The sequence below is a fragment of the Vigna angularis genome, chromosome 8 (genome assembly GCF_016808095.1).
Source record: "Vigna angularis cultivar LongXiaoDou No.4 chromosome 8, ASM1680809v1, whole genome shotgun sequence".
NCBI lineage: Eukaryota > Viridiplantae > Streptophyta > Magnoliopsida > Fabales > Fabaceae > Vigna > Vigna angularis.
Genome location: NC_068977.1, coordinates 21,761,525 through 21,777,863, shown reverse-complemented (window position 1 = coordinate 21,777,863; position 16,339 = coordinate 21,761,525). Strand labels below are relative to the sequence as shown.

Below are 16,339 nucleotides of genomic sequence, written 5' to 3'. Positions count from 1 at the left end.
ATTTGGAGCAAAATAAATGAGTCTTCATGTGCAAAATATAAGATCATTGATGAAGAGACTTGACGTCTCTTTGTAGAGAGTCGGGCATCAGAGGCATGATAGGTTAGTATAGTTGATATTATTCAATTCCTCATTATCAAATTTATATCATATGAACTAATTCATTAAATGACAGGAAACAAGAACAAAAGCACAAGGAATAACTGATAAAAATAAAAACCCCCACTTATTATCTTGTGGTGGGTATAGGAAGCTTGAAGAGAAACTCCTGAAGTAAAAGAAAAAAGGTAGAACCCCACTTCCTGATGGTGGTAGTCCCTAGCCTCCTTCACCACCTTCTCGGCATGAGAAGTAGGAGTTAATCTGTCTAAGATCATCGGGCTCCTACACTTCTGAGACTACACAAGAAATATAAAAAAGAATTGTAAGATATCATTATTACTAGAATATTAATAGTTTCATTATACGTATTACATTGAACTTTTTAAAGAATAATGGTGTTTTGCTATGTTACAGGACTCTATGGATAAGTAGAGCTCCCAAGGTCAATTCACTCCAGAGGGTCGCCAATATATTCTTACCATTGCAATTGGACGACCTGAGCACCTTGGACAAGTGTGTGTTGTTGGTATTGGAGTAGGCATTAGAGATTATTTTGGAAGTTCCTCGCGTCAAACTACATACGCATACAACCAAGAGCATGAAAAAAGGCTAACGGAGGAGATCTCAAACAAGCTTAGGGTGCAATTGTATGATGAAGTCACTACAAAAGTGACTGAAAGAGTTATGAACTAGTTTCAGCAGTAGTTTGAGACTTATGGGATGTGCCCGTAACCATCTTCATTACAGGAATATATGGTGTGTCTCCCACAAGTAAAATTAATAAACATTTTTGTTGAATAATTTATTATTTGTATAATCTAAAATTTACTTTGACAAAGATAAGAGGGAAACAAAGTTGTTCAGCACCAGCCGTCCCAAGGGACGACATGGACGACAATAGTCCACGTCTATTATATGTTTTAGATGGTACTAGGATGATGCTGGTGGCTCGTGGAATAGTGTTTTCGGCAACGACAATTGTTCTTGGTATGGAGCTATCAGAGGATGAGGTCAAGGTGTTAATAGAAAACATTATCATACTAGATGCCTCAGTTCCAGTCTTTTATCGCTTGGACAAGAGAAGATTCGTTTATCTAAGGACGATCCTCTTGGTGCCTTGCACTAACTTTGTGACATCATTACAAATGAACCTATGATGGTTGAATATGATCCTAATGTATTTGAGAGAGGCTTTGATCTCCCAATATACTTGCATAGGCAAGATGTCACGAAGCTTGTGTCGGGAAGAGAAAAGTTGAATATTACATTAATTCAGCTATGGATGATGTAAGTCTATGAGCAATTATTTATATAAAATTGATTTATATATCAAGTATACTTATATCAAATGTAATTTTTGATTTTAGGTATATGTTTGCTGTAAGTAACAACTTGAGGTACAATGATGTCTATGGGTTCATTGATTCCCAAGTCACTTACGAAGCAAATAAATTTGATGACATTCAAACATACCTCACCAGCAACTTTGCAAGGGGGAAGGAGATACATTTTATCCCTTATATATCTGGGTAAGTGAAGTTTGTTAACTTCAAAGTTCCATCTGTGATTTTAATATATAACAATTAAGTTATCATCAATTTCAGGCATCATTGGCAACTACTTATTGTTTCCATACTGGAGAAAGTTGTTGTGTGGTTCTGCTTATTGCACAAGTCTCCTCCCAAACATCTCAGACATGTAGTTGATTGGTAAGAACATCAATGTTGGAATTTCTTTGTTATAAAAATGAATGCTAAAGCCTTTTTTTAATAGTTCCATTGCAACACGTATGATGTTGTCTAGGAGATCAACTGCTAATAGTAAAAAGCTTGCATGGTTGACTCTCAAGGTTTGACATATGCTAAAGCCACACTTTCTTATAGTTGTTTTCTTTTAATGATTTTCACTAACTATTTACAACTATGATGTTATATTGTAGTGTCACAGACAAAGTGGGTCATATGAGTGCGGATACTACGTATTCGTGCCCATATTACAAGTGGCTGGGAAACGATAATATCTAAATTTAATGATTTTCTTTTTCTCCATCATTTGGAATTCATATACACTAAATAATATCATGTGTCTTCTGCAGAGATTCAAGACTCCCCCACTTCTTGAGAAGTCACTTACATTCCTAAGGAAGGCACATGCAAAACATTTAATTAGATTATACAATAGTGCGTAGTTATTAGGATTTAAAATACATTAGCACATATGAGTTGATTTATAGTTATTAGACTTTTTACATTATTGCTGTCATAGGCCCATGTTATTACCTCGATTGAACCGAGGTAATAACTCCTCCATCCCCCTTCCTTACTACTTCGGGCGTAGAAGAACCAAAGCAGAAACCCTAGACATATTACCTCGGTTGGAACCAAGGCCAAAAGTCCCCTACCTTTTTATCTCGCCAGTATATGCCTCGGTTCGAAAACCGAAATGGATTGTCAAAAACAACCATTCACTAGTAAAAAAATGGATTCTGACGCGCCAAATACGCTTCGGTTATACCAAAACCGAAGCGTATAACCATATACACCTCGGCCACAATGGAAGCCGTGGTGGAACTACGATACTGCCCCAGGCCATTTCGCAACCGGTGCCTATACTCACACTTATTGCCTCGGTTAACATCAGGCCCGAGGCCTATTCCACGGCTCAGTGCATGTATGCCACGTATGCAATCTGCAAGTGAGCTGACAACCTCCTATTGCCTCGGTCTGCTGTGAAACCGGTGCCTATACCAGTACCTACTACTTCGGTCTGGTTGGCCACTGAGGCGTAAACTACTGCCACACCTGCTACGCTGCCTGCTACGCCTGCTAATACCCTGCTAGGGCATCGGTTCAGCAGGAACCGAGGTCGTTGCGTACAACTTTCACATCGCTGATACTTTTAACCGGTGCTGTATGGGCCTACTACCTCGCGTGTTTGAGTAACCGAGGTAGTAGGTCTTCTTCATTTTCAAAACCCGCAAAACCTCCGTTTGCGTCGTTCAACTCTTCCTCTCTGCGTGACTTCTTCCTCGCCGCTACCTCTGCACTGCCGCTGCCTCTCGCCTTACTCCGTCTTTCCAGTTGGCGTGCATTCCACTAATCGGAGTCCTTCTTGGCCGCGCCTCCTCCATTCGCCGTCGCGTCACTGCTGCTTCCGCTGGTGCTGCCTCCGCCGGTGTTGCCTCCGCTGGTGCTTCCTCCGCTGGTGCTGCTTCCGCCGGTGCTGCCTCCTAAGTTGTTTCAGTCGTGCTGCCTGCATTGAGGTTGGTATTGTATTGGTTGTTTTTGCTGATAATAATTGGTGCATTTGAGGTTGGCAGTGTATTGCTGTTTTTGCTGATAATAATTGGTAGTGTATTGGCTGTTTCGCAGTTGGATTGTTGGGATAAATGGTGTGTTACGCACTTAGCCTATTAGGAGTTAATTTAGAAATGTACAGTAGTGATTGACACGTTAACTTGTAGCATTGTTATGTAATAAAATAAAAGCTGAGTTTTTTTTTTAACAAATTTTGAAGGCTGGAAATTTGGGATGATTAATTGGTGCTAAGCCTAATACTTAGAGTGATTGAAAATGTATTTTATTTTTTATTTATTTTTGAATTTGAAAAGAAGAATAAGTCTTTTAGAACAAAATGATTCAAAGAGTGGAAGCGAAATTAGTTAAAGAAGTAAAGGGAGAATGGAAGTGCACTGGGTCCTTTTGTCCCGCTTTCAACAACAGATTTTGAAGGCTGAGTATTTTTTTATGGAATTGATTGAAAGAGTGTAACTCAAGGTAGTTAACAAAATATAAGACATAAAAAAATAACAACATAGATAGATTTTGAGAGCAATTGAACGCATCATTTAAGTTTTGACCCAAAGCCGAACACACATTTCTATATTAAAAATTAGTGTAGATAAAAGTAAGGAAAAGTAGACAAAAAAAGAGAGTTAATTTTGGATAGTTTAGTTTAGAAGAAATAACAGGAAAGAAATTAAAAAAAAAAAAGACTTGTTGGATTTTAGATGGAAGGAAGGAAGATACGTTAATTTAAACAATATTCACATAAGGTTTGAGAAAATTAAATAAACAAGTGAAATAAACTCAAGTATCTAAACCCTAAAGTTAATTAAAATGACATTATTTACTCTTGGTTGAATATATTGTTTGCTTGAATATATTGCATGTTGCATATGTAATTATTTGTTTGCTTGAATATATATTGTTGTTGTGATGTAGCCTTAGTTTCCCGTTTGAGATTCAATACAAAAATTATTGACTATCTCCAGATTTTTTGAACAAATGTATTTTTTACAAATGAAAATAGAGAAGATGGTAATAATAATTTACAAGTATTGAATCTTGAATTGTCCGGTTGGACAGTTTAAGAAGAGTAATAACTTTTTCATAGTTTATTATAACATATCAATTTTAATATACATGTCTTAAATTTCATGAAATTTTGCCGTTGTGTTTTGTATTGATCTTCGGGTGCATATTTGATTGTGATTTATAATCACTTTCATTTCGTGTAACTTGAAGACCAATGCGAAATGCTGGCAAAATTTCGTGAAATTTAAGGTATGTTGTTTAAAATTTATATGTTTAATAAACTAAAAAAAGTGAATCTTCTTGAATGGGATAGGGTCACACCTTGAATACAAACACGATCAAAGTGATCATTCAAGATTATTGAAATTGTGTAAACAATGTCAGTAAACATGCGTACGGATAGAGGGTGAATTAATTTACCACGCATAAGCACTGAGTACGAGAGAGGGGTAGAAGAATTTATAGAGTTTGCGCAACGTAATGCGAATACAAGTGGTGATGATGAAGTCAAGTTCAGATGTCCCTGTGTGAACTGTTTGAATGGGAGGAAGTTGAACGCAACTGATATTAGGGAACATCTTATATGTGATGGTTCCATACGAAGTTATACAACATGGATATGGCACGGCGAATTAACAAACTTTCCAACTGAAAATGTTTATGATTTCACAATGGATATAGAAGATCAAGTAGAAAAAGACAACTTAGAGGACATGATCCGCGATGTTGGCGCAGAAGCTTTTGCCCAAGCGCATGTGTATGAAACGATGTCCATTGATGCGGAGACTCCTTTGTATGCGGGTTCAACTAAGTTCACATGGTTGTCAGCAGTGTTAAGGCTCATGAATTTAAAGGCGAGCAATGGATGGAGTGATAAGAGTTTTACAGAATTGTTGTCGTTGTTGAATGAAATGCTGCCAGATGGAAATACGTTACCCAATCGTAATTATGATGCAAAAAAAATTCTTTGTCCGATGGGTATGGAATATAAACGGATACATGCATGTCCAAATGATTGCATATTATATAGGAATGAGAATGAAGTTTTGATAAAGTGTCCAAAATGTGGGTTATCACGATACAAGTCAAAAACCAACGGTGAAGATGGTGGTCACACAGAAAAGAATGGTTCTGCTTTGAAAGTAGTTTGGTACCTTCCACTAGTTGCCAGACTTAAGTGTTTGTTCACAAATCCCAAAGACGCTAAAAACCTAAGATGGCATGCAGACGAGAGAACAACTGATGGACTGCTTCGTCATCCAGCTGATTCAAAGCAATGGAAAATTATTGATCAAGAATTCCCCCATTTTGGTGAAGAATGTAGAAATCTTAGGTTTGGCTTAGCTACTGATGGAATGAATCCATTTGGTAATTTAAGTACCAATCACAGTTGTTGGCCCGTTATACTGATAATTTACAACTTATCTCCTGGATTGTGCATGAAAAGAAAGTACATGATGTTGTCAATGTTGATATCTGGTCCAAAGCAGCCTAGAAATGACATCGATGTTTATCTAAGGCCACTAGTTGAAGACTTGAAGTTGTTGTGGGTTGATGGGGTTGAAATATTTGATGTCTTTGCTTCAGAAAATTTCTTGATGCATGCCATTTTATTTTGCACCATTAATGACTTCCCAGCTTACGGTAATTTGTCGGGGTACAGTGTGAAGGGTCATAAAGCATGTCCTATATGTGAAGAAAACACTGCAGCTCAACAATTAAAACACGGAAGGAAGACAGTGTATATGCGTCATCGACGATTTTTACAATCTAATCATCCATATCGAAGGTTAAAGAAAACATTCAATGGAGAACAAGAGAAAGACAATGCACCCATTCCACTTACTGGACTTGAAGTTGTTGAGAAAGTTAATAGAGTACATCATATATTTGGGAAAACGTCGAAGAAGTCTTCTGTGCCGACCCCTTGGAAGAAGAAATCAATATTCTTTGATCTTCCGTATTGGTCAAAGTTAGATGTTAGACATTGCATAGATGTCATGCATGTTGAGAAAAATGTTTGTGATAGCTTGATTGGTACACTACTAAACATCCAGGGAAAAACAAAAGATGGAGTGAATGCGCGTTTGGATTTGGTTGACATGAAGATCCGAGAAGAGTTGGCACCAAGAGAGATTGGTAAACGTACTTATTTGCCCCCTGCATGTTACACAATGTCCAAACAAGAGAAGATAAGTTTTTGTCTTTGTTTAAAGAGTATCAAGGTACCACAAGGATACTCTTCAAATATCAAGACCTTAGTGTCAATGCAGGACTTAAAGCTTGTTGGACTGAAGTCTCACGATTGTCACGTCTTAATGCAACAGTTGTTACCAGTGGCAATTCGTGGATTTTGCCCAAAAAAGTTAGGCAGACCATAACTCGATTGTGCTCATTTTTCTCGTCAATTTGTAGTAAAGTCATCGATCCTACATAGTTAGATGAACTTCAAAGCGAAATTATCATCATCTTGTGTCAGCTAGAAATGTTTTTCCCTCCATCCTTTTTTGACATCATGGTCCATTTACTTGTTCATTTGGTCAGAGAAATAAAGTTGTGTGGACCAGTACACTTAAGATGGATGTACCCTATTGAGCGTTATATGAAGATTTTGAAAGGGTACGTCAAAAATCAATATCGTCCAGAAGGTTCAATGATTGAAAGATATATTGGTGAAGAAAGTATTGAGTTTTGCTCTGAGTATATGACTAAAGCAAATCCGATAGGAGTCCCTCGGACATCATGGTTGAATAGATATTCTACAAGTAAAAGCATCCGAGGTGTGAATGTGGTGACGAAAAGTCGTGAAGAATTGATGCAAGCACATATGTACATATTAAACAACACAGATGAAGTGATCCCATTTTTGGAAGCACACAAAGTCGTTGTAAAGGACAACTATCCACGACAATCAGAGAAATGGCAGTTGATGGAGCATAACAGAACATTCTTGTTCTGGTTCAAATCTGAAGTTTCGAAAGAATCACGGTCCTCTGAGACTTTGTTGTGGTTAGCAAATGGCTTGAAGTTTGATGTTGTATGTTGTACAGGCTACGAAATTAATAATTGCACATTCTATACAAAGACTTTGGATGATAAAAGCACAGTACAAAATAGTGGCGTCAGTCTAGAAGCTGAGTTGCTACAGTTTTCCACATCCAAAGATCAAAATCCTGTAGTTGGATCCATGAGATATTATGGTAGAATTGAAGAGATATGGGAAGTTGATTACACTAAGTTTTCCGTTGCACTCTTCAAATGTAAGTGGGTAGACAATAAGAGTGGTGTCAAAATAGATGAATCTGGTATGACACTTGTTGATTTTCGAAAGGTTGGTTATGGAGACGAACCGTTCATCATGGCATATCAAGCAAGTTAGGTTTTTTATGTCAAAGATCCTGCGTCTGACCATTGGTATGTTGCTCTCCAAGGAAAAAGGCAAATTGAAGATAAAGAAGAGAATCTAAGTAATCTTCATATCGCTGACAACCATCCATTTAAAACGACAATAAATTTGGATGACGACCCTCTAATTGATGATATATAAGCAATACGAGAAGATCACAATGAGGGAATATATATATGACCAATCCATATGATTATGTATGAATTTCATGTTTGTGTAAATATTTATGGCTTTTATTAAATAATATATGTTATTTTATAAGTGTTTTATTTATCTTTCATCTTATTTATTTTGACAGATATATGGCTGGGTCACCTCATTCGTCAGGCGATGAAGTCCCCACCACTTCTAGACGGACGAGAGGAGCAGCGAGGTTACGACAACTTATACTTAGAAGAAATGCAGGTGAGAGGACACCTGTCATTATTGACGTGGTCACTGGAGTTGCATCTGGCCCAAATGCAGATGTATTTAGGTCTTACCTTGGAGTACTAGCACGTGATCGTATCTCTATACTTACTCCATCCTTTGACCATGTTTTTGAGGCTGATCAGAATCTTATCTGGCAAGATCTATTGGTAAGTTAAGCAATATTGCTCCAAATTCTATATTCATTATATTGATAAATCTGTATTGATATAAGGTTATTACTTTCTTTGTTGCAAATAACATTTGATATGCCAAACGTCGAGAGCTTAAGAAATAGGTGTTTATCTGCAATTGCAGAAAGATTTCGAGGGTTTAAGACAAAATTGACGTCTAGATATATATTTGGACCAAAAAGTAATGAAAATCCATGTTCCAAATATTCAGCAATTGACGAAGAAACATGGCGTCAGTTTGTATAGCTTCGTTCATCCGAGGCGTGGCAGGTAAGTGTAGTAAAATCATTCAATTCATCATTCATAATTCTCTACTATGACAATTGTTTCATTTTGTCACAGGAAAAAAGGTCAAAAGCACAGGGAATAAGCGCTCAAAATAAAAATCCACACCTACTGTCTCGTGGTGGATATAGGAAGCTTGAAGAAAAAATAATGAAGCAGAAGTCAGATAGTAGACTTCCACTTTCTGAGGGTGGTGACCCTTCTCCTCCTCCTTCACCACCATCTCGGCACGAGAAGTGGAAGTTAGCCCGTATAAGACCATCGGGCTCCTACACTTCTGAGTCTGTCAGAGAAATATCTGAAAGAATTGTAAGATGTCATTTTTTATATTTTTACATTAATTTTGTTATATATTACATAGATCCTTCTAATATAAATGAAGTTTTGTTATGTGACAGGACTCCTTGGTTCAGCATAGCTCCCAAGGTCAATTCACACAAGAAGGTCGTCAGGATATTCTTGCCACAGCTATTGGACGACCTGAGCACCCAGGACGAGTGCGTGGTGCTGGGACTGGCATAGGCATACGACAGTTTTTTGGGTCTTCCTCGCGTCCATATTCATACGAAAAGATGAAGGAGGAGATAAGAAAAGAGATGACGCAGGAGATCACAAAGAAGGTTCGAGCAAAGTTGTATGATGAAGTTGCTGAAATGGTTGCGTGCCAATTCCAGCAGCATTATGAGGATTATGGCAATCGTCCTCCGCCATCTCCTATAGCGGAACCTGTTGTCCCCCTACAGGTAAACTTATTTATTTTTGGTTACTAATTTACTTTTTGCATAACCTAACATTTAATTTGACAGGTAGAAGCGGTAAAGGAAGTTGTTCAGCTACCGGTGCCCCACGGGACGACATGGATGAAACTCGTCCATGTCAATTATATATTCTTTCTGATACTGGGACCATGCTAGTGCCTCGTGGTACAGTTTACGAGACAGCCACTGTAGTGCATGGTGTACAACTTTCAGAAGATGAGTTCAAGGTCACGGTGGATGAAGTTGTCATAGGAGATGTCGTTCTTCCTGTGCCTACAGATGAGTTCTTCACTGTGGAAGAAGCATTTAAGTCCTTTGTCGCCTGGCCTAAACATTTGGTTGGTGATGTATCTGATCCCCCGGTAAACACTCGTATCCTACACTTCTCAATTTTAATATTTACTTCTAATTGACGTTATAACATAACCATTTTTGCATTTAACAACAGATAGGTCAAGAGGGAAGTCCTACACCGAAGAAGAATCATTTATCTGAGGATGACCCTCTTGGTGCGTTAGACGAGCTTGCTAAAATCATTGCAGATGCGCCGATGATTGTACACTGGGATTCTACTACATTTGGAAGAGAAGCTCATATCCCATTGTACTTGCATCATCAAGATGTTAGGGAGCTTGCGACGGGTAGAGAAGAAATTAACATTACACTCATTCAGCTGTGGATGATGTAAGTTTATGAGCCCTTATTTATAAAATTCTTGATGGAATCCTACTTGACTTAGTCTTTCTTTTGTATTTGTACCTTTCCTAGCTTAGCTCTTAAGGAGCATGGGTTATTATAAATACCCAACTCCTCTCTTGTAATAGTACTTTTGAGATTAATGAGAATTGAACTTTCTGAAATCAGAAATTATTCTCTCTTGAAAGTCAGGCTAGAGAGTCCAAAGACTCCCTCTAGCCACCTTCCAAGCACACTCTCTCCCTTTCAATTTCCATTTTCACCGTGTTTCTCTCTCATCCTACACCATCCGCTTTAGCATATTCGCGTCAACACTTCTTGGCCACGCATTCTCCTTTTCTCTGCTGCACATCATCTAGTACCGCGTCATCGTTCCTTTCCTCCTTCTCTTCATTCAGCCACGCTTCACTTTCATTCCTCTCCCGTAAGAACATCACCACATTTCTCTCATTTTCCACTTCGAATAAACCTCATCAGCTAGGGTTTTCTTCTTGAGTGCATCACCATCACAGATCTACGTCTCGTCCTTCGTAAGTTTTCATTTCTCTTCATGAATATACATCTTCTTCCATATTTGCACATCATCTTCACCGTTCTTTCGATTTCCACCGATTAAAAACCTTGTTTCCCGATTCAATCCATTTTCCACCGTTCAATCTTCATTTTGAATCGATTAATCGGTTAATATTGGGTTTCCTTCCATTTCTAGGGTTTCTATCGAATTTAACCTTCTATTTCTTGTTTTCCTTCGAGTTTTCTATCGTTTTCCGCTGTGTTCATCTCTGGAGGAAGCTTCGAAGGAGTCCGCGTCACGTCGTCGGCCTCTCCTCGGACGTTCGTCCATCAATTCTATTTTATCAACTTACTTATATAAGATTATTTCTTCATTTTAGGTATTTGTTTGATGTTAGTAACAAGAAGGGGTTGAACGATGTATATGGGTTCATTGACCCCTCCATGACTCATGAAAGAAATAAATTTGATGATATTCAAACATACATCACCACCTGCTTTGGAATGGGGAAGGAGATATATTTTATCCCTTATATACTTGGGTAAATGAAGTTTCTTAACTTTAAAGTTTCATTTATTAATTTTGGTATATGACAACTAAGTTATTACCAATTTCAGGTGCCATTGGCAGCTACTTGTGATCTCCATACCGAGAACACTGCTGTCTGGTTTTGTTCATTGCAGAAGTCTCCTCCCAGCCCTCTTAGACATGTAGTAGATTGGTAAGAATCTCAATGTTTCGACTTTTTTGTTATATAAATGTATGCTAAAGGAATTGTTTTTAATAGTTCCCTTGCAATACATATGATGTTATCTGGGAGATCTACTGCTATAGCTAAAAAACTTGCATGGGTTGCCCTTAAGGTTTGGTATTTTAGTCCATACTTTGTTATATTTGGTTCCATTCAAATGATGTTACTTAACATTTTATAATTATGATGATATATTGTAGTGTAATAGACAAATGGGGTCATATGAATGTGGTTACTACGTTATGTTTTGGATGATGACCATCATTCGTGCACATTACACCTGTGGATGGGAAATGGTAATATTTAGGTTTGAATTTTATTTTCTCTATAGTTTGGATTTCATATACACTAATTGAAATCATTGTGTTTTATGCAGAGATTTAATAGGACTGCTCCAATTCCAGAGAAGTCAATTCAACTTGTGAGAAAAACACTTGCTAAATATGTAATTCATTTATATAATAGTATGTAGTAGATATTAGGATATAGTAAGTTCTAAGTTTATGTTTCTAAGTTGTTTTATGCTTTTCTACATTATTATAAGTTTAACTTTGTACATTGTATTGATTTATGCTTGAAACTTGATTTATGATTACATTGGATTGATTTATGCTTCTAAGAAGTTGATTTATGATTTCATTCAATATATTTATGTTTTAATATAATTTTCATTTAAAATATACGCTTTTGCATTATTCTGAACTGTTCTGGCTATAAAAATATATGCAAGTCTGTTTCTGTGGTTGGGAATGTTGTAGAAACAGACCTCATTTTTTAAAAAAAACAAGGATATATGCCTCGGTTCTCGTCAAAACCGAAGTAGAAAGACCCCTTACGGCCTCAGTTATGGTCACAATTGAAGCAGAAAGTCTTGCGGATGAGAAAAAAAAAGTCAAAATAAACCCTACTGCCTCGGTTCAAGCACCAACCGAGGCAGTAAAGTGGGACATACTGCCTCGGGTCCAGCTACAACCGAGGCATAAAGTCCTACGATAAAACAAATTAAAAAAAATCAAAAACTATACTGCCTCGGTTAAGGTTGAACCGAGGCCAAATCATCTCCTTTTATGCCTCGGTTCTCAACCGAGGCCATAAGTGTTAGACTTTTTGTCTCGCCTGAATATGCCTCGGTTCATAAACCGCTGCGTATAGCCAAAAATAACCGCTGCCATTTCCCCAAACTGTACTAGTGATTGTCGTTTCCCCTCGCTGCACTGGTGAGGCGTCGTTGACAACATGGTGTTCACTTGGCGGTAATGGCTACGGTAGATGATGACAGTAGACGATGGTGCCACTGGCAACAGTAGACGATGGTGCCACTGACAACAGTAGACGACACTGCCGCTGGCAACGACGGGTGAAGTAACAAAGACAATAAGAACTTTTTACTCAGAAATCTTAGGCTTTGAATACTATGTTGAATATAGTGAAAACTATGTATGTAAGACCCATAGAAAAATCAAAATAATTTTATGAATGTTGTGGTTTTGAATAATTAATTATGGTGTGCATTCATATGTAAGATAAATACTATTATTTGTATTTTGTCCACCATTTTGTTTAGCTTGATTGTCTTGTATTAGTTATTTAAATTTAATGCAAATTGTGTGGTCCATGTTTGGTCAAAGGAGGGTCATGAATAAAATAAAATAATAATGTGAAAAGAAGAAGAAGACAAAACTTGAATTATGGAAATTGGCTTTCCGTGAAACATGAGTGCAAGGCTTTCAATCATGGGTGTAAAAATTTCTTACATGGGACCCTTCATTTTCCATTATTTTCTTATGGAATGATTGCTAAGCTAGCTGCCAAAGAGAATTTATTTCTCCTTATATAGCATCTATATGGCCAGAAGAGAGGGCAAGAGAAATAAGATTTAAGTTACAAAATACTTTTACATTTGAGAAAGAGAGCAAGCAAGGGTGGTGGTCTAGGAGTATCAAGAGTGAAGAATTTCTTGCAAGGAGAAGAGGTAGGGGAGCTAATCCTTTCTTGTTATGATCATGAATATGAGTATGAATGTGTTAAAATTTTGTAGTGGTAGTTATCTATTGACTTGTGAAAAATTTGGGTTTCATGATTATAATCTCTTATTTTCGAGTTACTGTGGTGAAAATTTTCTGTTCATTTTTTTCACCGTTGGATTTAGCTAAAATTTTAGTATGTGAATCCTAAGACCTATTACTAAACTTTGACCGTTCGGATTTGAAAATAGAAGTCTGTAATTGGAGAAATAAATCCTGCAAGTTTGAGTAAATTAGTTACCCCTGTAGTTCTGTTACTAAGTTGTCTCGGTAAAAATATAGATTTTGACCTATTTGACCGTTAGATCAACCTCAAAATTTGATATATGATCCCTAAGACATATTACTACAACTTGACCGATCGGATTTGTAATTGAAGGTCTATGTTTAGAGAAAGAAATTTCGAAAGTTTGAAACAATCGGATGAATACTGTAATTTTGTTCTTAAGTTATTATGGTAAAAATTTCATATATATTTCATTTACCGTTAGATTGAGCGCAGACTTTAGTATGTAGTTCATAAGACATATTAAGTGATCTTGACCGTTCAGATTTGGAATTAGATGTCTGTGCTTAGAGGAATTAATTCCGCATTTTGAGTTTAACCGAGAATCAATTAAACTTCTGTCTTTGAGTTACCTCGGTAAAACCTCCATATCTACCTATTTAACCGTTGGATTACCCTGAAATTTTAATATGTTGTTTCTAAACGATAGTGTCATACTTTGACCGTTCAGATTTTAAATCAGAGATACAGATTTATAGATATCAGTTTCGTATCTTCTCAGGGATCTCAATACTGCTTAATTTATGTTTTTGGATCATTTATACAAAAATTATGATTTCCGCCTCATTAACCGTTGGATTGGACTGAAAATTTTACCGTATGAGTTAAACATGCTGGTTATTAGTTTGATTGGTTCAGATATGTAATTAAGGATATTAGTGAAGAATAATCTTTTCATGAAATAGTAAATTTATTTGTATTGGGTAAAAACTTGGATAATTATATTCTTAAATTGTATGTGTAGTTGTATTTTGGAGATTGGAGGATGAGTAATATAATATATTCTATATTATAAAATTTAATTATATTGAACATTCTGAGTTGTAATAATTATTTGAGTTAAATCATGAATTGTAAATAAGTTGATGGTAAATTTGGATGGGTAGTATAGGTATTATTGCCATAATTGTAAATCTGAATTTTTATTTATTTTCCTACGACTTTGGTAAGTCGAGAGGGGAAAGGTTTGAAGCCGGACACTACTTTGGTAAGTAGGTGGGAAAATGAGAGGTGAATTTAATATAAACCGTACTACTTTGGTAAGTAGACTGAATATTACCTTGTTGTGCTACTTTGGTAAGTAGACAATATCACCTTATTGTGCTACTTTGTTAAGTAGACAATATCACCTCATTGTACTACTTTGGTAAGTAGACAATATTACCATGTTGTGCTACTTTGGTAAGTAGACGATATCACCTTATTGTGCTACTTTGGTAAGTAGACAATATCACTTTGTTGTACTACTTTGGTAAGTAGATAATAAAAATCACCTTGTTAGATTACTTTGGTAAGTAATCAGTATATCATGGTTATACTACTTTGGTAAGTAGACAGACGGATTGTTGACTGTTGTGCTTTGGTAAGTAGGCAGATTAATAATATGTTGTATTAACTCGAGTAAATCGACTGATGATTTGGACTGGAGAAATATTATAAAGTATCAGTGTAATAGTTGTTTTTTTTTAGTATGTTTGAGATGCATGTATTGGACTGATTGCCACACTTGTGATGTTAGTAAGATTGTGGATGATGTATATTTCTTGAATCGGTTAGCTCACCCTACTGTTTGTGTTTGTGCATGTGAATGCAATGATCATATAATGTGTGATATTATACGGGAGCAGAAACTATTTCAGATGAATTAGCAGATGGTTCTGGACTTGCTTAGAAGATGAGAGATCTGTGGGGAAAAAGGAGACATTGGGAATTTCTAAAATAAATCGATGTTTTAATTTCCGAACTGTGTGAAATTTTAAATTTCAGAAGTTTATGAACTGTGTGGAATTTTATTTTCAGAAGACTTGTGTTGTAATAAAGAACGTAATATTTTGTTGGTGTAAAAAAAAATTATATATGTATTTTATGGAAAATAAATTGTAACGCCTAAATCGGGGTGTTACAATGTATAGGATTAATCTTCCTTTTGTGTTTAATGTACATATAGGATCCTCTCTTTTTAATAGAAGAAATATGATCTAAGCTGAAAATACAAATAAAAAAAATAACAAACTAACTAAAAATATAAGATAAAAATAATATATCTAACAATATACATTAATATACTATAAAGTATAATTTTACTAAACTATGAACTATCCATAATTTAATACAAATAATTAATTTATCCATTTGTACATCTCAAAAGGTAATTAAGATCTTTTTAATGGATGCATATGAATCCAATTAAATGTAAATGAATTTATTACGATAACAACAAAAACATAAATTAAGCATACATATATTTTAAAATAAGTTAGTACATATAGTTTAAACAATTTGAAAGATTTAGTTCGGGATCTATTATAATTTCAAATAAATTTTTAATTTTTCAAATAATTTTCTAATTAAGTGATGTAAACTTTTAAACAATATCTAAATGACAAAAAATTTGGTCACCCATTGGAACTAAAATAAGTAATATTCGGTCCTTTATTTTGAAATCAAATCTATCAGAGTTCATAGTTCATGTTGCTGATTACATACTTCAGAACATAGGTGAAAAGAAAGTATTGAGAATTTCCACATCATCTACTCCAAAATTTAGTGTACAAATTATATATCTATTAGAAAATTCACTTAATTTTCTGAAATTAAC

General features: G+C 35.9%; 1 long non-coding RNA gene across 1 annotated transcript; it reads left to right on the top strand.

The window, feature by feature from the left end:
• The first annotated feature begins 13,304 nt into the window (after positions 1-13,304).
• On the top strand, positions 13,305-15,664 carry LOC128193648 (uncharacterized). Its single transcript, XR_008245065.1, has 2 exons — positions 13,305-13,402; positions 15,369-15,664. It is a non-coding gene; the product is annotated as an uncharacterized LOC128193648 (long non-coding RNA).
• The last annotated feature ends 675 nt before the right edge of the window (positions 15,665-16,339 follow it).